General features: G+C 33.3%; 1 long non-coding RNA gene across 1 annotated transcript in view; it reads right to left on the bottom strand.

Moving 5' to 3' along the window:
• Positions 1 to 4,515: 4,515 nt before the first annotated feature.
• The window catches only part of LOC114077247, a 19,302-nt gene continuing 3,092 nt past the window's right edge, over positions 4,516 to 20,725 (bottom strand). The window contains exons 2-3 of the long non-coding RNA XR_003578305.1: positions 19,602 to 19,605; positions 4,516 to 4,576 (exon numbers count right to left, since the gene is read on the bottom strand). This is a non-coding gene — a long non-coding RNA (uncharacterized LOC114077247). The remainder of the gene's footprint in view (positions 4,577 to 19,601; positions 19,606 to 20,725) is intronic.

Raw genomic sequence — 20,725 nt, 5'->3', positions numbered from 1 at the left:
TTCCAACATAAGTAGGGACAGCCGATAACTCAGATAAGATTCCACCATGGTAAATCTTCGTAAATATGATTTCCTCCATGGTCAATTGTTAGCAGCCCCCTACAAAATATCAAGCAAACCCTAGATTTAACGGAATATACTCATACAAACAACTAAAAAACAAAACTTTAAATCATAATTTTGGGTAATAGTAAAGAATGGACAGAATATTCGCAAAACCCTACATTTTTACAAAACCACAGCTTTATGAAATTCATATAAGAAAGCATGTAAAGAAACATAAATCAAACTTACAGGAGGATAGATCGTAATACGAAGAAGAGGAATCAAACAACAATCGAACAAGGAACTGGAATGAATCGCGAGATGGAGAGCTTGAAATCAAAAGAAAGTGTGAAGTTAGAGAGAGAGAGAGAGAGAACTGTTCTGTGAAAGTTAACGATTTGGGAATTTTCCCAAATTTAGGCATTAACAAATACACGTGGGATACACGTGGGACTTTTTAAATGGTCATTCAATACACGTCAGATACACGTGGGGCGGTTAACTACACGCGCCACATAATTAATGAAAAGTGATTAAAAAATGGTTTTACGGTTCAAATCTGGGGTGGTTAAGGTGTTCAATAGGTAGTACGTCTAGTTGAGGTGTCTAAGTGAATAATCGGGACAAGTTTGAGTGGCCGCATATGACTNCATTCCCCCCCCCCCCCAAATTAGCAAAGGAATCATGTTCCCCTGATAAAACAAAAGGGCGGATACGTTAGATGTATGCATACAAATCCTCCGTCGGTTATTGCCAATCTAACACTTTTTGGCTCACTAGATAGCAAAATCAAGATAAAGTTTATCAAAATACTTTTAAACTTTTACATTCGATAAATGAGACATAACATCTACGTGCTCTTCTATTTTTATTGTGTCATCTCATATGAGGAACAGAACTGGTTGATGCATACAATCTCTATAATCTAAGTAGGAGTTTACAAGTCAAATCGTAAAATCAAATCGACTTGATGAACCAAATCAAATCGAAAAAAGGATTTCTGGTTTGAAGGTTGAAAAAAAAATCGACCACTCTTTGTTTGATTTGGTATTAAAAGAAAAAAAATCAAATCGAACCAAACCAAGTCAACATGTATGTATAAATTTTACTTTATTTATAGCAAAAAATATTATTTATAATCTACTTTGTTAATATATTTTTAGTTAGTTTATAGTTCAATGTTTACATATTTTATTTTATATTTAGGCTTGTAAAAATTGTAAATATTTTATTTTGTATTAAGATCCGAGATTACAATTATATTGTTATAGTTTGTGAAAACATATTTGATCTCTTTTTCGAATACCGTATAGTTGTAGAAAATTTTAAAAAATAAAAAAAAATTGAAACAACGGACTAAAGTCGAAACCAAAAATATCGACTTTATGTGGTTCGATTTGATTTCTAGATTTAATAAACCGATATAGTTGGTTTAGATTTTTTTTTTAAGAAAATCAAATCAAACTGGCCTATGTACATCCCTAACACTATGTTTGGATCATTGTTATTCATTGTATTGTATTGCATTGCTACTACACCTACAATGTTTGTTTTGATTGTTAATTAAAATGTATTGAACTGTATTTCTAAATTTCGTTGTTATGTAACAATGAAAAATCATATTTTATGGAACAATCAATTTGGTGTGTCCAACTGTTACTTAATTTCTTTTTCCAATTATATATTTACATAATATTTCAAAGGCTGAAATCATCTATAGCCACCTAAAGTTGTCCACATATTTCATTTAGATACCTATTCTTCAGCTTGTTCCAATTGAACACTTATTTATTTTTTTAAAAATACTTATTGAACATATTTTGACAATTAACTAAAAGTAAAGAGAGAGTGTCCTACACTCGCTGCTGACGTGGCATAATATAGTTAATAAAAAAAAAGACATGTGGCATTGGGCCCATAAAACACTTAAACATAAATTAAAAAAAATAAAATAAACAAAAATTATGTTTTCACTAAAAAAAATAATTAAAAAAAATGTTTCTTTCCCCTTTTCTTCTTCTTTTCCCAGAACATCCCACCCCATCAATTCACCATTTCCTTTAGCACGAGACACAAAATTGAAGCATTTCGATAGTAATTTTGGATTTGACTCTTTTTCCTTTCAATTCAAAATTATATGAATTTATTTTCCATCCATCCATTTATCTATCTTCTTGAATCTTACTCATTATTATAATTGGTATTTTTCCCAATCTCACTACTTTCTTAAATATTAATTTAGATTTGTTGATACTTTTTTTCTTCTATGTTGTGAGTTCTTTAGAATTTAAATTTCTTAACGATTTTGAAAAAAATAATTTCAGATTCGTCGGAAAAAATGGAGTTTCCTCAGAATTATTTTTGATTCTATTTCTTACTACAATATATTTAAATATTTGTGATGTCGATGGTGGGTGGTAAAAGAAGGGAAAGAAAACGATTGGCTTAAAAAATAAAAAATGAAAAAAAATGACCGGAGAAAGAATGGCGATGGAGGAAAGTTGATAGCAATGGTGGTTAAGTTGAGTCAAAGAAGAAGAGGAGATATTACTTTAATTTTTTAAATTTTTTTTTTTTTTAAAGTAAATTATATCTTCCACGCTCTTTAGATGTGTATATTACACACATAATGCCATATGAGCAAAAAATGTCTAATAGGTACAAATTTATTGTAGTATAGATGTTCAATAGGATAAAGATTGAATTGGGGTGGCTAAATGAAATATTAGGACAATTTTAAAGGTTAGTGTATGACTTAAGTCTATTTCAAAATACAGTTTTACCCTTTACCTTAATTATTTAAATCTAGTCAAACCTCCTACCCTAAAATAATTAAGGACATTTTAGTAAATTTATAAATTACAATACAGTACGATACGATCAAACCAAACAATTAAAATGTTATTAAAGAATAAAAAATAATACAGTCTACTCAAACATTGTATCTACCATACAATATAATACAATAGAGTACAATACACATTATAAAACAATGAATAACAATGATCCAAAAAAGTGTAAATTTAAGAATAGGAGTTTATAATGCATCGCTATTGAGTCGAACCATCTTCCCACCATTACTCCACTTAAAATTAGTATGTCGACAAAAATATATAATTTTCTAGATGATCATCATTCTTATATAACACCATTCAACCATTTTCATAATAATGAATTCTATTATTTGACAATCTTAATTTATAAATCTTTTTATCTTAATAGAAATCGAAAGTATGTTTGATTTTGATTTTTGGGTTAACTAGTTCTCTCAAATGACCAGTTATAAATGTCTAGAAGCTTGAGAAACATATCAATTCGATTTAATATGTATTAATCTGAAGGCAACATACAACAAAGAATACATACTATTTATACATAGTGGATAACTAATCTCTTCTAATTACTTTTAAAAGTGTCTTACTTCTTAATTGAGAGTCTTTTTTTTAAAAAAATACTATTCAGATTTCATCCCATAATATACTTTCTCTCCGAAATTCTATCCTCTCCTAATTATTGTACTTCTCTCCAAAATTTTCTCTTAAACATAAAAATTTCATAAGTTGTAAAATCATTAAAATAGTTCAAATTGTTTATTCAATCTTATCAAATAAAAAATTATAAAATCGCATAATAAATTATTACAAAGATATTTGTTCTCTACTTAAGTAATTGTTTCATCTAGTTTTAATTTAATAAAACAAATTGAACATAAATTGTAGTGTACTAGTTTTTAATATAATTCTCTCACCTAGTACGAAAAAAATCCTCAAGTTGAACTTGCATTTCTCGATCATGTGGCTGAGAGATGAACCAACATTGTTACTTTGAGCCATTTGTTGGTCAATATCATCCGCAACTATATTTTCATGTTATAGACCATAAACATTTCACCACTTTTAACAATCGGTTGGTATGAGTTATAGTGACTATATGTTGGTGAGAATAATAAATTTTATGTCGATGAGAATGATACAATTTAAAAAGTAATGATGTGATTATAAATTTTATTTACATTTAAAATAAATGGTTAGTAGGTATAAATGTGGGGTTGTTTTAACAAACAAAAACTTGTGGGTCAATTTTTGTATTAAAATATCTCAAATCATGATATGAAATCATCATGTAATTCCATATCATGCTTTTTAGAGAATATGGAATCACATCTCATGATATGGAATCATGAGTTGGAATCAGCGTGCAATCGCATGTCCATAACGCTGATTCCATCTCACAATACCATATCGTAATATGGTATCACATGGACAAACACCTACTCAACTTTATATTAGAGTCAGTCCTGCAGCTTGCTACTCCCTACACGCTCCTTAAGTAAATGTTAATTAAGGAATTGTTGTTTGACTATTTCCCTCTTATTTATGTCTTTAAGAAACAATTTTTTAATTATGTATTTATTTTATTTAGGGCATCTCCAACCTCACACTCTATTTACTCTCCAAATATATAATTTTCGCCGCTGACAAAGAGGAGCTCTACCAGTCTCTCCTTTTTTTCATTCCTTCAAAGACCAGATCTAAGTCCTGTCGAGCAAGCAAATATATAATTTTCTAATTTTTCAGATAATCAACTCCAATCTAATTCTCTATTTTACTTTCTAAAAAATATTTATTTTCTCGCTCCTCAATATTATATTATTTTTTATATTTCATTCTTATTATCTTATTTCATAATAAATTCTTTATTTCCTTTTCGCACTAGTTACTTTATATAATTTTCATGTGATTCTTTTAAAAAAATTTATCTAATATAAAATTATAATTTTAAATAACATAAATTGCAATAAAATGTTGCATAAGCTACAAATTAATGGACTAATTCAAATAAAAGTAAAATACAATTATATAAATACTCAATTTTTCAAAATTATTACGTTGCTTCAATAAATGCTCTATTAACGTATTACGGAGTTCAAAATGAGCATTTTTGTCCTTATTTTTTTTCTAGCTAAAAGTTATTCCAATAAGAGATTTTTATCTACCACCATTTATGTCGTTAGAGTTGGAGCTTCTACGACATCTTGAATTGGTGCATTAAGATCAGTTCATCCTCAATTACCATGTTGTGCAGTATAATACATTTAGTCATTATATCATGGAGCACTTCTTTTCTCCAAAAACGTGGCGGTCTTACAAAAATTGCAAAACGTGATTGCAAAACTCTGAATGCACCTTCAACATCTTTTCGGCATAATTCTTGTTTCATCGCGAATTAATTATTATGTTATGTATTATATTTTATCTTATATTTAAATTATTATGTTATGTATTTTATTGTTATCTTGTATTTAAATTAAAATCATATTATGTGTTGTATTTTTTTAATTTTGTGTCTTCTTTATAGTGAAAATCAATAATATATTTTCTAAAATATTATATTACATCTAAAAATAAGTATGAATGTTAGATACTTAATTAATGACATTATATGTAAAATATATGTTAATTAGAAAGTAATAATAAAATAGTCAAAAAGTGAAATAAAGAGTGTGAATAGTAGTTTTTCAAATTTGGAGAACTACTATTCCCCTCTCTAAATTTGTAGAGTATAGAGGTGGGTTGGAGTGTCCATTCTCTATTTTAATCTCAAAATATAGAGAATGCAGAGGAAAATAGAGATGGTTGGAGATGGTCTTAGAGAATGGGCTCTCCAACCCTTCCTCCATATTACTCTCTATCCTCTATTTATAGAGAGGTGAATAGTAATTCTCTAAATTTGGAGAACCACTATTCACTCTCTATTTCACATTTTTATTATTTTAATATTATTTTCATTGTATCATCAATTAATTCTTTATTATTTGTTATTAATTTTCTAGATAACATCTTAAAATATATTATTGACAAGCTACTATTTTTATCCGAATTAATAATTTTCTATTTAATTTGTTAAAATATCACTTTAAATATGTAATTTCAAAATATTTTGATATTATTTACATCGTACGAGAGTATCAATTAAGTCTAGTTGATTTTTTTTTAAGTAATATAACATCTAAAAAAATATTATTGATAAGTATATTATTTTCATCTCGAATTAACAATTTTTTTTTAAAAAATATTTTAAAAAAATGTTTACTTTAAATATTTAATTTAAAAATTATGATTATTTTTCACTATGAAGAATACACAAAATCTACATGATAATTCAAACAATCTACTTTTATGTTATAGTAAAAAATTAATAAATTACACTTTTTAATGAGCATGATTTTTTTTTTTTGCAATAGTTCAAAATGAAATAGGGAAAGTAAATTAGTACACGAAATAATTGGATACAAGATGAAATTGCTAATTTAAATAATTTTTGCTACACAAAAAATGGAAAAAAATTACTTATTTGAACTCTATAATGCATTAATAGAGCATAATGAGAGCATAGTAATAGTCTTGAAAGTCGACTTATTATGTAATTGTATTTCTTCAATAATTTCACTTTTATTTGTATCACATCTGGGAATACCCCCTAGACGTAAAATTTAGCAAAAAATTTAAAACTTTCATTACTTCTACTCTGAGGTTTACATAGACCTCAACATACACACAGTATATATATATCAAGTATACATAGACTCTTCATATAGGAAGATTACTTAGTCTTCTACTTTTATTGCACATAGATAAATAAATATAACATAGTCTCAAAATAATCGTCTCATATCATAACCATCTAATAAGAGTATATCAAATTGGGCCTAACCCATATATCAATACAATAAGAACACATATAGGTCATACAACGTTTAATATCCAAATGAAAACGAAAGAAACATAAGAGTCTTAATACTAAAACAACATCGTAAGATTGATAGTGGCATCGCCCTAGGAAAGTGAGGACCTACCCTACTTGGATGATTAAGAAATCCAAATCTTCTTTAAGTCGTCTCCAAAATCCCTTCAGCGATCGGAACCAAAAATGTTGGGGAAAAGGAAGAAATGGGATTAGTGCACTACTTGTACTAAGTATGAGACCATATGCACACATATCATGAAGACATGCTAAAAGGGACATTTCATTAAGTATGCAATTTACTTTGAAAATCTTTATGCACATTCAACAAGACTATGACAAATCACTTAGACATATTCATTAAATCATAGGCATGTACATCACAAGACCAACAACATCAAAACTAGTCAAGTCAACATGCATATCATGTAATTGAATACATAGTCAAGTAACTTTATCATCAAGTCATAAATAATCACAAGCATGAATAAGAATTCATTATAACATAATCAAAGCAAGACAATTACCCATGAACCCCCATTAAGTTAACAAGTGCAATGACCAAGCAAAGCCCTATAACCTTACTCAATCATGTAACTCAACAAGAATCATGACCAACATCCCACTTCACATGTCATGACATTTAAGAGTACATAGCATCATATTTTAACTATATAGACCAACACATATTCATAAGTGACATCAATCAACATATAGTATCAACAATGTTCAAGTTCATCATATACATATCATGTACCATTATAAGCATATTCATTCATAAAAACATCCTCCTAAAACTCTCTTCAAGGCTAACTAGTCCAATGTTTAGGTAGAGTTCCATACCCCTACCTAGACTAAACTAAACCCTTAGGTTATCCTAGTTAGAGTTTATTCCTTATATTCATTTTACCTTTTGGTAACATCTTGCCCTAACCGACATAGACCACATTAGCTAATGTGGAATCTGGTGTCATGGAACCCTACACCAAAAGAAAGGGGACTACTTGTCAAGGTAGTACCAAAACATGAACATAACAACTACGTGGATCCACAAGCTAGTTTTCCTACAGGGACAACATGGTTCAAGCACTAGGAGATATAGTTGGGACCATCCGTATGCGACATGCATTGGAGTCTCCAATATCAAGAGTACATTAGTGATCCTACCTTCCCTATGTGGGAAGGGACACTCCTCATTCTAATTCACTTGGTTCTAAGATAGAGTCCCTTTTGAAATGCCTTAATACCTTTATTAATCATCATAACTTAATGTAGGTCATAGGGTCTAACCCTTGTATAAGCATTATCATTATCATAGCTCAATAAGAATTTCATGAGTATTGTCCTTTCATTACAATTCATATAGGTGAGATTAGCACATTAACATTTTCATATCATGATAAGACACATTGGTATATCATCACCATCCTTATAACATTTACATCTTAGCCAACACCTCACAAATCATAGTCAAGACATTTCAATTCAACATCATACCTACCCTATCAATCCTAATAAAAGACATACTTCAATACAACATCATCAATTAACCACAAGTAACCATAATTGAAGTAAAGAGTTGAGATCACAAAACTTACCAAGTCTCCTTCATAATCATCAAGGTCTTACCATAAACCCTTAACTCAACCTAACAAGGGTATACTATCATTACATATAAATAACAAACATTATAACAAAGTCAATTGAGTCACTAAATCACAATACATTACTAGTTCATAGCTTAAGATAAGAGGCTTAGGTCAATTCTATAATACACTTCATAACCTAGATCAATTTCTCAAGAACTAGCATGATAGGACTACAATTCATCTTAATCTATTCATAATTGATACAATAACATCATCTAGTAGTAATTCAACCAACAATCATTTCAATTGAACCAACATTACCCAATTCATATCAAGATCATAAGCTAATGTTAAGGTAAATAGGTCATTTTCTACAAACTAGACCAATCCATACAGATATAACATAATTGACTTAAAATACATGTTAATCTATTCATAATATCCAAAATAAATCATAAACAAATCAATTCACATCATCAATTTCGTATTTGATGAAAATCCACTTGAAAACCCAACTTTTGAAATCAATTTGATGGAACCCTTTGAGGAAAGAGGTCTTAAAGGTGAAAGGAATCACATAAATTAGTAATTGATGGAGAAATTTGACCCTCTGCAGCCCTTGAACCCACTCCTAGCTTGTTCTTCAATGGAGTTCTTCAACTAGAGAGAGAAAGAAGAGAGAAGGAACAGATTTTGGGTTTGGGAATTATGAGAGCTTAGGTTAGTCTAATTAGATTAGAGACTTTATATAGGTTGTTAAATAACTTAATTAGACCTCCCTTAACCCCTAATTAACATACTAACAATTCAATCATTAATAAACTTAAGTGAAAACGTGCAGTGAAAACAGGTCATCACAGGCGACACCACGATTGATGGATCGTAGGTCAATCGACGGCCAGTCCCTCCTTGTGCTGCACATCCGTCATTTGATTCAGAGACTGTGCAAAAGAGGACCTTCAAGAATTTGTCTAAGTGTTGGTCAGCGGATGGAATCGACACCCCGTCGATCAACCTACGCCCTGTCGTTTCCCTTTGTAGGTGAACACTGCCCAAGCAGTCTTGACCCCAAAATGCAAGGGTCCTCCTCAAGGGCCCTTGGTTGGTCCTTGGGCAGTTGTACCCGGATGTTTCGACTATGAACCAACTTAAACACATGTTAGACACCCTTCCACCAATTTTCATCATTTTTTTACTTCTAAAAGCTAGTCAAATAGGCTAACGCACGCTAGCGCCTCATTGAACTAATTTTCTGACGTCACGGACGTTCTTGGACGTTTTGATTTCTAGAATTTATAAATGTCTTATACTCATTGAAATGGACCTTAAAACAATGATTGAACCTTATTAAACTTATGTTAGGCTCTAGAACACGTCTTGGATTTTCAAAGTGTTACAATTTGAATTATTTGTTAGTACATATTATACATAATATTTATTATAATTTATTTTATTTAGAGATTTAAAATAAAATATAAGATTATATTTAATAAAGAATATATATATATATATATATACATATATATATATATANATATATATATATATATAGTAAAATAGAGGGTATGGTTGGAGATGCCCTTAGGTGTCACTGTCACCCCAAAAATGTCACGCCTGGAGACTACACCCTGGACGTGGCTGACATACGATGACCATTGCTAGCCTCGAGAGAACCCTTGGCTTGACTTACTTATCTTAACGGAACACTATGCTAAACTCAGATAAAGAATTAAAGGCATTCTCATAAGAAAACTTAATAACTTGTCTTGGCCAAAATGACACTTAAGTCTCAATACTGTAACATATGAAGTATAAGATAAACGAGACTCCAAAACCGAACTACTACAATGTCTATGAAACCTCTAAACTGACTGAGATGGATGATGGGATAGACCCCACAACATCCTAATGAACTAAGCTAGAAAAGCAATAAAAGGGATGTCCTAAGAAATGCAAGGAGGCTCACCAAGTGACTATGAAATGCAACAGGATCAACGGTGCGCTGCATGCTGATCCTGGTTACATGCGTCTGCATCATAAGACGATGTAGGCCAACTGGCATCAGTACATTGAATGTACGAGTATGCATGTTGGAATGCTGAACATATCTATAAAGCTTAAAATGGATAAATGATGAACTTACCTTTGCTCTGCTTGACTGACAAGATAACAACTCAATATAAAGCAATAAAGACATATGCAATATATAGATAAAACTGGTAAAACAGTGTAAACACTTAGTTCCTTGAAGATAAAACAATAATAAACTCAACTTTACTTATATATGAAAGTAATATAATTTCTGTGGGAGTTTCTCGAACCGACAACCACCAGTATGAGCCTAAGTGGTGATATAACGTCTCATCCACGCTGCTAGAATTGTCCTATATTTTGCAGTCGCATAAGACATCCTCAACTAAGTGGATCCACTAGCTAACTTACGTGATCATCTAAAAAGTATGACATGTTAATACCAATGATGGCTACATGGTTTAAATGGGGACTTGAGTAAATCTGAACTCTCATCCCCACATCGATGCTCAATACTACCTCAAAAATATAATTTAGCTCATGCTTTTAAAAATAGCATCTTTCCTCTTAGTTGAGATAATTTTCTCAACTCTTTTAGCTTTAAAAACTCCTCTTGGAATCAATATCCCCTTTTTATTCAAAAACTCTTTTGGAACTTTTGTTTCCTGTTGACTTAAATATAAAAACATTTATAAACTTCCTAGGAAATACTTAGTTTTCTTATACTTTTTGAGAAATGAACCCGACATTTACTCTTTTCCTTAACACGAACTTGAGCATTAAAACAAATTTAAAAATGTTTGAGCAAGACTAGAAGAACTTTGAAAAGCTTTACTTCAACTCACTTTATAGCTTTGGACTTGACTTCTTAACTTTCTTAACCTTGACTCTAAATTCCCTTGAATTGGATTATGGATTCAAGGATCATGATCTCATGTTTATGGATGATTTGATGATGTTTAGATGTACTTTAGAGTGGTGGAATCAACTAGGAATGATAGGTACATCACTTAGGAACTAGTACAAAAATATAGGAAAAAAACGGGGTCTCCAGGTGACCTTGACACTTTGAGAGGCGCGGAGCGCTAGAGCCTGACGGGCAGATTCTGGTCAAAGGCGCTCTGGCTGGCTTGGCGCGCCAGGACCTGTCAGACAGAACCTATCCTGAGGGGCTCTGGCAGGCGCGGCGCTCTAGGGGTTGTCAGACGAAATTTTTGACTTTTCTTCTTTGTTTTTCATCTCAAAACTCCTAAACTTTCATGGATCCCACCCCAAATACTTAGGATCACTATATACCTTATTACCAATAGAGTAGACCCAAAACAGTCCGAAAATATGAATCAAATCTACTAGAGATCAATTACAATTAAACCAACAAGAATTTAACGAATTTTCATCAAGAACTTCCATATTCAACATTCCATATACTCTAACTTGTTGAATTGAAACAAATTGGGTGTGGGTGAATGGATCCAACACCGAATGATCTCACATACCTGGATAGGGACGCAACGATCTAGGCGTTCTTGGATAATTCTTGATCTTCCTCTTCTTTTCTCTTTTCTCCCAAGCCCTAAGCGTTCTTAGTTTTTCTAAAACTGATTTGGAATTGGTTTTTACCCCTAATATAACCTAAAAATGAATTAGGAAATACATAGGTGAAAAGACAACTTTACCTTACTAAAATTCGGATAGGATTTTTCCTCAGCTCAATAGCCCAACTTCCGAAAGGCATATCTCCCTCATACGACATTGGATTTTCTTCAAACTCGGAGGCTTCGAAAATATCTTCCCAAGTTATTTCCAACCGTATAAAAAACTCATCCAAACTTCTCCCGATATGGAAGTTATGACCATTTGAAAATGACCAAAACTCACTTTTGAAAGCTGGAAATTTTTCAGATTTCCCTAGTTATTTCCAAAATTGATTATTCTTGGTTTCTTAGCTTATTCCTAGTTAATTCAAGTTACGAGATCTTACAATATCTCCCCCTTGGGAACATTCATCCTCAAATAGAATTCTTTCACTAAGGTAAGGGTAGTAATATCATATCAACACTCAACAAACAAAAGCAAGTGATAAAATGCTTACACATAGTCTTATAAAGTGTTAAGAAGAGAATTTAATATCTTGATCTTCAATCTCTCCGGATTCAAAGAGATGTGGATATCTCTTCTTCATATCTCCTCAGCTTTCCAAGTCGTTTCTTCAACGAACTTGTTCCTCCAAAGGCCTTGACTGATGCAACTTCCTTTGTTCTCAACTTGCGAACTTGGCGATCCAAAATTTAAATCGGAACTTCTTCATAGGATAAATTATCCTTAATCCCAACATTCTCAGTTGGTACAATCAATGAAGGATCACCCAAGCACTTCTTCAACATAGAAATATGGAATACCGAATGAACCGCTGCTAACTCTTGGGGTAGTTCCAACTCATAAGCTACATTACCCACTCTCTTGGTGATTCTGTAAGGACCAATATATCGGGGACTAAGTTTTCCCTTTTTACCAAACCTCATAACACCCTTCATGGGTGAAACCTTAAGATACACCAAATCGTCCACTTCAAACTCTAATGGCCTTCTCCTTGCATCTGTGTAGGACTTTTGGCGACTTTGTGCCGTTTTCAATCTTTCTTTAATTACTTTCACCTTCTCCATAGCTTGGTGAACTAGATCTGGTCCTATCAATCTAGTTCACCATCTTCGAACCACCGAATATGAGATCTGCATCTTCTCCTATAAAGAGCTTCATAAGAAGCCATTAAGATGCTTGAATGGTAACTGTTGTTGTAAGCGAACTCAATGAGAGGTATGTGATCATCCCAATTCCTCTTGAAGTCGATCACACAATCTCTAAGCATATCTTCCAAGGTCTGGATGGTACGCTTTGCTTGTCCATCTATTTGAGGATGGAAAGCAGTGCTTAAGTTCACCTTCGAACCCAAACCTTGCTGGAAAAATTTCCAGAACTGTGCAGTAAATTATGCAGCTCTATCTGAAATAATGGAGACCAAAACTCCATGAAGTCTTAACACATCCTGAAGATACAACTTAGCATAATTCTTGGTCGAATAGGTAGTCTTTACCAGCAATATGTGGGATGACTTTGTCATTCTATCAACAATCACCCAAATAGAATCATCCTGCCCGCGAGACCTTGGCAATCCTGTGATGAAGTCCATATTAATCATCTCCCACTTCCATTCCGAAAGTTCTATAATATGAGCCAAGCCTCCAGGCCTTTGGTGTTTAACTTTCACTAGCTGGCAATTTGAGCACTTGGCAACAAACTCAACAATATCTTTCTTCATGCCTTCCCACTAATATACCTCTCGCAAGTCGCGGTACGTCTTGGTGGAACTCGGATGAATGGAATATCTGGAGCTATGAGCATCCTCCAAGATCCTCTCTTGGAGTCTATCCATCTTAGGTACACATAGTCTACCCTGGTACTTCAGCACACCATCTCCCCCTTGTTCAAAAGTCAATACTCTTTGCTTATAGACACTTACCTTAAAATCAAACAAAATAGCGTTTTGGTGTTGCTTCTCTTTAACCTCTGACACTAATGATGATTCAACCCCATTGGTCACCACTATGCTGCCCTCAATGGAATCCATAAGTCTGACTCACAGTTGTGCAAGTCTGTGCATATCTTTAGCTAACTCTCTCTTTCCTTTTTCGACATGGAAGTACTTCCCATGGACAACCTGCATAAGTTATCAACAACCACATTAGCCTTACCTGGGTGATAAAGAATACTCATGTTATAATCCTTGAGTAATTCCAACCACCTTCTTTGTCTGAGGTTGAGCTCTTTCTGGGTGAACACATATTGGAGGCTCTTGTGATCAGTGAATATATCAACATGAACACCATACAAGTAGTGGCGCCATATCTTCAAAACAAACACTACTGCACCCAGTTCTAAGTCATGAGTTGGATAATTTTTCTCATGAACCTTTTTACTGTCTAGAGGCATAGGCTATAACCTTGCCATTCTGCATTAACACACAGCCCAAGCCAACTATTAATGCATCAGAATACACCACAAAACCTTGGGTACCCTTTGGTAAGGTCAAGACCGGAGCGATGATCAATCTCTTTTCAACTCCTCAAAGTTATTCTCACAAGCTTTAGACCATTGAAACTTGAATGTCTTCTGAGTTAACTTGGTCAGAAGAGAAGAGATAGATGAGAATCCTTTGAAAATCTACTATAATAGCCAGCCAAGCTCTAAAAACTCCTTAAATCTGGGTGCGATGTGGGTCTAGGCCAACTCTGAACTGCTTCGATCTTCTGAGTGTCAACTCTAATCCCTTCACCAGATACAATGTGGCCTAAGAATGCCACAGACTTAAGTCAAACTCACACTTGGATAACTTGACATATAGTTCATTATCTCTCAATGTTTGAAGAACAATCCTTAAGTGACTAGCATGATCTTCTTCATTCCTTGAATAAAGCAGTATGTCATCAATGAAGACGATGACAAACAAATCTAAATAAGGTTTGAAAACTCTATTCATAAGATCCATGAATGTTGCAGGTGCATTTGTCAAGCCAAAGGGCATACCTAAAAATTTATAATGCCCACATCTCGTTTTCAAAGCTGTCTTTGGAATATAACATTCTCTAACTTTCAACTGATGATAGCCTGATCTGAGGACAATCTTAGAAAAACAAGAAGCAATCTGAAGTTGATCAAAAAGATTATATATCCTAGGGAGAGGATATATAATGCCCACATCTCGTTCTCAAAGTTGTCTTTAGAATATAACATTCTCTAACTTTCAACTGATGATAGCCTCATCTAAGGTCAATCTTAGAAAAACAAGAAGCACCCTGAAGTTGATCAAAAAGATTATTTATCCTAGGGGAGGATATTTATTCTTGATGGTCACTTTATTCAATTGGCGGTAGTCTATACACATCCGAAGGAAACCATCTTTCTTCCTCACAAATAAGACAGGTGTGCCCCAAGGTGAGACACTTGGTCGGATAAAGCCTTTATCTAACAAATCTTTCAATTGTTCCTTTAGCTCTTTTAACTCTGCTACTGCTATTCTGTATGGATGAATAGAGATGGGACAAGTATCTAGGATGATGTCTATCCCGAAGTTTATCTCTCTTTCGGGAGAGACTACGGGTAGATCATCAGAAAAGACTTCTGGAAACTCACTGACTATAGGAACTGACTGAAGGGAAGATCCCTCAACACTTGAGTCATTAACTCAGACTAAGTGATAGGTACAACCCTTGGAGACTAACTTTCTCTCCATAAAGTACGAAATGAACGACTCTTAGGCATTGCTGAACTACTAGCCCACTCTATGACAGGCTCATTTGGAATTTGAAACTTGACAACTCAAGTTCTGCAATCTATTGATGCATAACAAGCATGGAGGCAATCCATACCTAGAATGACATCAAAATCTACCATGTCTAACTCTACTAGATCAGTCATGGTGCTCTTGTGATTAATGAAACAAGACAATCACGATATACTCTTTCCGCTAAAATAGACTCCCCAACAGGTATAGTATCACAAATGGGTTCACAAAGCTTTTTCGGAAGAATGTCAAACTAATTTGCAACATAAGGAGTTACAAAGGATAAACTTGCTCCTGGGTCTAACAAAGCATAAACATAAAAGATAAAGACATTGATATACCCGTAACATTTGGAGAGTTCTCTTGCTCTTGGAGGCTAGTGATTGCATAAACACGGTTTGCCCCTCCGCCGGTACCAGAAGTGGATCCTCTAGGTGCAGTCCTGTCTGGTGGAGCAACAGATGAAGATTGAGCTCTATTGCCCGGATTTCCACCACCTTGCTTATTCTTGGGGAACTCTCTCATGAAGTGACCTCTTGACCACACTTGTACAACCCGTCTTGCCATCACGACAATTTCCTGGGTGGTTTCTATCACACTTAGTACATGCAGGAGCCCTACTACCTCCTTGCACCACAATACCTTGAGATTGAGCCAATATAGCCTTGAAGTTCTGCAAATTTAAGCCACTATACTCACCTCAGTTTCTAGGACCAGGTGCACTATCAAATGATGGTGCATGTCCCTTTGGTTTCTCAAACTATAGTCGACTTGAACCATCTTTTTGTTGGCCAGACTCATTCCTTGTCTTTGACTTTTTGTTTCGTACTCCTCTCTGTCCCTCAGCTTCTCCTCTTTAACTTGTTGCACATAAACCATAAGCCTGAATATGTCCATGTCACCTATCAACATGGCAACCCTACCTTCTTTACTTGAAGCACGACCCAAACTGGCAACAAACAAGCTCATTATTCTCCCATGTCCCTGACCATCTCCGTAGCATAGCGAGACAATTGGGTAAAAATTCAACCCATACTCATAAAGACTCATGGATTCTTGTTTCAAGGTGAGGAACTCTCGTACCTTTACTTCCTTCAGTTCTCGAGGAAAGTTTCTCCCCAAAAAGGCATCTTCAAAGCTAGCCCAACTTGGATTGGTGCATCCTCAACTCTGCCTTCTTTCCATTGGTCGAACCAAGTTCTAGCCACACTCTTCAGTTGGTATGCATCTAATTCAACCCTCTCAACATCAACCACATACATTACCTCAAACATTTTATTCAACTCTTCTACAAAGTTTTTCGAGTCCTCAGTAATGCTTGATCCAGTAAAGATAGGAGGATTCATTCTCATAAACTCATGAACCCTCAAGGTGTCAGCCCCTTTTTGTAGAGCTTCTCTCTGTTCTCTGGAATGCAAGGAGACTGACCACTGTTAAATGCTCAACTGGATCAACGGTGCGCTGCGTGCTGATCCAGGTTACCTACGTTTGCATCATAAGACGATGCAGGTCAATTCGCATCAATACATTGAATATACGAGTATGCGAGTTGGAATGCTAAACACATTTATGAAGCTTGATATGGATTAAGAATGAACTTACCTTGGCTCTGCTTGACTCACAAAATAATAACTCAATATAAAGCAATAATGACATATGCAAAAATATATATAGAAATGGTAAAACGGTGTGAATACTTAGTTCCTTAAATATAAAACAATAATAAACTCAACTTTACTTATATATGAAAGTAATATAATATCTGTGCGAGTTTCTCTAACCGACGACCACCACTATGAGCCTAAGTGGTGATACAACGTCTCGCTTACGCTGCCAGAAATTTCCTATACTTTGCCGTCGCATAAGACATCCTTAACTAAGTGGGTCCACTATCTAACTTACGTGATCATCTAAAAAGTATGACACATTAATACTCATGATGTCTACAAGTTTAAATTGGGACTTGAATAAATCTGAACTCTCATCCCCACATCGGTGCTCAATACTACTCCCAAAATATACTTTCGCTCATGCTTTTAAAAATAGCCTCTTTCCTCTGAGTTGAGATAATTTGCTCAACTCTTTTAGCTTTAAAAAGCTCATCTTGGAATCAATGTTCCCCTTTTTATTCAAAACTCTTTTGGAACTCTTAATTTCCTCTTGACTTAAATGTAAAAAAATGTATAAACTTCCTAGGGAATACTTAGTTTCCTTATACCTTTTGAAAAATGAACCCAACCTTTACTCTTTTCCTTAACTCGAACTTGAGCCTTAAAACGAAGTCAAAACGTTTAAGTAAAACTCAAAGAAATTTGAAAAGCTTAACTTTAACTCACTCCATAGCTTTGGACTTGACTTCTTTACTTTCTTAGACTTGACTCTAACTTCCCTTGAATTGGATTATGGGTTCAAGGATCATGATCTCATATTTATGGATGATTTCATGATGTTTAGATGTACTTTAGAGTGTTGGAATCAAATAGGAATGACATGTACATCACTTAGAAACTAGTATTAAAAGATAGGGAAAGAACGGGGTCTCCAAGTGACCTTGGCGCGCCAGAGTCTGTTAGACAGAGCCTGTCCTGAGGAGCTCTTGCAAGCGCGGCGCCCCAGGGGTTGTCAGATGGGATTTTCGACTTTTCTTCTCTGTTTTTCATCTCTAAACCTCCTAAACTTCCATGGATCCCACCCCAAATACTTAGGATCACTAAATACCTTATTGCATAATAGATTAGACCAAAAAAATGTACGGAAACATGAATCAAATCACTAGAGATCAACTACAATTCAACCAACATGAATTTAACGAATTTTCATCAAGAACTCCCATATTCAACATTCCATATACTCTAACTTGTTTAATTGAAAAAAATTGTGTGGGGGTCAAAGGACCCAACACCAAATGATCTCACATACCTCGATAGGGATCACCCCCGACGAAATCCACGCAACGATCTTGGCGTTCTTGGACAATTCTTGATCTTCCTCTTATTTTCTCTTTTCTCCCAAGCCCTAAACGTTCTTAATTTTTCTAAAATTGATTTGGGACTTGGTTTTTACCCCTAATATAACCTAAAACGAATTAGGAAATACTAAGGTGAAATGACAACTTTACCCTTACTAAAATTCATATTGTATTTTCCTCAGCTCAATAGCCCAACTTTCGAAAGGCACATCTCCCTCATACGACATCGGATTTGCGTCGGTAAGATCTTCCCAATGGCTTTCCAACCATATAAAGGAACTCATCTAAACTTCTCCTGAGTTGGAAGTTATGACCGTTTGAAAATGACCAAAACTCACTTTTGAAAGCTGGAAATTTTCCTAGTTTCCCTACTTATTTTCAAAATTGATTATTATTGGTTTCTTAGCTTATTCCTAATTAATTCAAGTTACGAGATGTTACACGAAATCGACATGTTGTAGCCTTTAAAAATAGTTATTGCTTTGACAAGATGAGAAAAAATAATTAATTATGTTCCAAACTTCAAAGTGATAAATACATTTTAAAAAATTTATTTTTAAAACTACAGATAATTTGAGACAGTATAAATATGTGTCCTTCAAATACAGTAAAACCTCTATAAGTTAATACTTGATAAATTAACAATCTCTCTAAAATAATATTTTTCTTCGATCCCGACTTGAGCCAATGAAAAAATCACAAAATTCGATAAGATCATAAGATAATATATTTTTAGAGGATCCCTATATAAATATATGGTCCCATTAATATCATAAATTAATAATTCTTTAAAAGTAAAAATATATCTAAGACAATTTAGTGAAATATGATTTTATATGTTTTTATTTTTTTTAAAAAATAAATCTAGTTGAAGCTTATCTCCAACTATTCTTATTGCATCCGAGAGCTCCGGTGTTGTCTTTTCGAACTGTACCATAAAATTACGAAGAGTTTTATATGTGATAAGTGTTTTCTTACGCGTAATTGATTCCAAAGGTATAGTATCATCTTCAACTTCATAATCAACATTTCTTTTTCCGATGGTATCCATAATTTTTTCTAAGCTCTGGATCTGTGAACATGTATAACTTACACCAAGATAATCCAACAGGTTATTGACATCCATTTTATCGTGGTAACCGAGATAATTTATTATGACCTCACTAGTAGGTTCATTCAAATTCTCTGAGATTGCATCCCCGAATGAATTTTACAATGTCGAAAATAATTTGCTATTGTCTCTTACTGAACATTTGATATCCAAACAGGATTGCAAAATTGATAGCGTCTAAAACAGTGATATTTGCTGAATTAGTTTTTCCACTTTATAGTCTTCTAATATCCTACAATAAAATCTGTTCGATAATACATCTTGAAAGCTCTTATTATCACAACATCACAAGGTTGATATCAGTAAGATACAATTATTTTGATGTATTCGTGGTACTTTATGTATAATGTTTTTAAGCAAAAAATCAATAAATATGATTAATAAATTAGTAAGATACAATGATTTTGATATAATCAAAATTAACCTTCATCAAATCTCTAACAATTCTTTAAATTAATAAATATTAATTTATCGATTAAATAATATCTCTATAAGATAATAAAATTTTATAGTCCCACCTATATTAATTTATAAAAGGTTTTACTGTATGTATATTTTATTTTTATTTTTTAAAAATATTTATGTTTAAATTACAATTAAAAAATTACACATTTTTATCTCAAAAGTAATGAATATCACATATATCAAGGCACCAAGTAATATTTTGTGATGATTCGTTTCTTCGTTACTAAAATATCGATGGTCAAGATGTAAGAGTTTTCATCTATGAATTTGAGCCCGAGATAGCAATTATTTTGTTTATTGTAACACCAAAAACCTTCCAACTAAGATAATAATTAAACTATATGAGTATAGGGGCGGACCCATAGGGGGTCAAGTGGGTTCATATGAACCCACTTTGTTGAAAAATAACTCTCTCTCTCTCTCTCTCTCTCTCT

Source organism: Solanum pennellii, chromosome 5 (genome assembly GCF_001406875.1).
Source record: "Solanum pennellii chromosome 5, SPENNV200".
In the NCBI taxonomy this organism is placed as follows: Eukaryota; Viridiplantae; Streptophyta; class Magnoliopsida; order Solanales; family Solanaceae; genus Solanum; species Solanum pennellii.
The sequence above is the reverse complement of the archived record's forward strand: the minus strand, read 5'-3'. Positions and strand labels throughout refer to the sequence as shown.